Raw genomic sequence first — 1,716 nt, 5'->3', positions numbered from 1 at the left:
CGGCGGGGCCGGGTTTGGGGTTGCGGGAGAGGAGAGGATGGATCTGGGGGACCGAGGGGAGGGGGAGTGGGTGAGTGGGGGTGGCGGCGGGCGGGGGTCGCGGAGAGGGTGGGTGGGTGGGTTAGGGTTTGTGATTCTCGGGAGAAGCTCCACCGTTGGATGGATGTGTGATGGATGGCTCAGATTGCGTCCAAATTGGTGATCCGCGTGAAAGCGGTTCCTCGCGTCTCATTGGCCGGCTATCTCGCACTTGAATTTCAAAATTTTGAACCCAAAACTTGGTCAAAATGATCTCGTTTTTTTCATAAGTGTGCATCTTAGAATGGCAAACGATGCCATAGTTCGACGGCTTTCATTTTCTTTGCACAAAAAGATGATTTCCCATTTTTCGAGTGCATAAAAAGTTTTTTTTTGTGAAGAAGCTACCAAATATTAGTTCCAAAATAGCACAACTCCACTTTTCAAAAATATTAGACTAGATTTTATGTAAAATTGACCAAATAGTTACATGTCAAAAGCTTTTGATCCACCTCTTATAAAAAAACAAATTTCACCCCATTCAGTAGGAAGCGGGGAAAATTTTGAATGAAAATTTGTTCAAATGATTTCATATTGTGCACAAGGGTGCATATTGGAATGGCAAACAATGTTAATTTGAGGAGTTTTCACTTTCATTGCACAAAAGAGCCATTCTCCATTTTTCGAGTGCCCCAAGTGAGGTTTTTTTGTAAAGGATCTACCAAATAATTCTTGCAAAATTGGACCAAATCATTTTTATAAAATACTAGGCCATATTTAATTCACAATTGACAAAATGGTTGGGTGTAAAAAGTTTTGATCCACCTCTGGTGAAAAAGACAAATTTCCGCCGATTCAGCTGGAAGCAGGTCAAATTTGAACTATAGCTGCCTCATAGTTTGCTATTTATTTTTTTCCAAAAAATCATTTCTAGGTACATAAGTATCTATTTAATCAGAGAAACACCAAAAAAATTCCAAGATTCAACAACTAGCTAGGAACGGTCATTCCCGCCGTTTTGACCGCATTTTGAAACGGGCATAAAAAATTCAAAAAAAATCAAAAAATTGGGAAACCTTCGCATTTGTGTCATTATATGTGGCCAAGTTTCCAGGAAAAATAACAAACTTGTAATATGGCAATTATATTAAAAAAGTGTTCTCAGAAATGAGCTATCATCTCTCAAGATTCATGGCTTTCAAGGCAAATGATCAAACTTATGGCCACATTCATGTCATAGTTTGTTCAAATGATCTCATATTGTGCATAAGGGTGCATATTGGAATGGAAAACAATGTTGCCTAAGGAAGTTTTCATTTTCTTTGGACGAAAAAACCATTTTTCATTTTTCGAGTGCTCGAAAGGAGGTTTTTTTGTGAAGGAACTACCAAATAATTGTTGCAAAATTGGACCAAATCATTTTTTTAAAATACTAGGACATATTTAATGCACAATTGTCCAAATGGTTGGGTGTAAAAAGTTTTGATCCACCTCTCGTGAAAAAGACAAATTTCCGTCGATTTAGTTGGAAGCGGGTCAAATTTGAACTGCAGCTGCCTCATAGTTTGCTATTTATTTTTTCCAAAAATCATTTCTAGGTACATAAGTATCTATTTAATCAGAGAAACACCAAAAAAATTCCAAGATTCAACAACTAACTAGGAACGGTCATTCCCGCCGTTTTGACCGCATTTTGAA

This window comes from Triticum dicoccoides, chromosome 6B, assembly GCF_002162155.2.
Source record: "Triticum dicoccoides isolate Atlit2015 ecotype Zavitan chromosome 6B, WEW_v2.0, whole genome shotgun sequence".
Taxonomy (NCBI): domain Eukaryota; kingdom Viridiplantae; phylum Streptophyta; class Magnoliopsida; order Poales; family Poaceae; genus Triticum; species Triticum dicoccoides.
The sequence above is the reverse complement of the archived record's forward strand: the minus strand, read 5'-3'. Positions refer to the sequence as shown.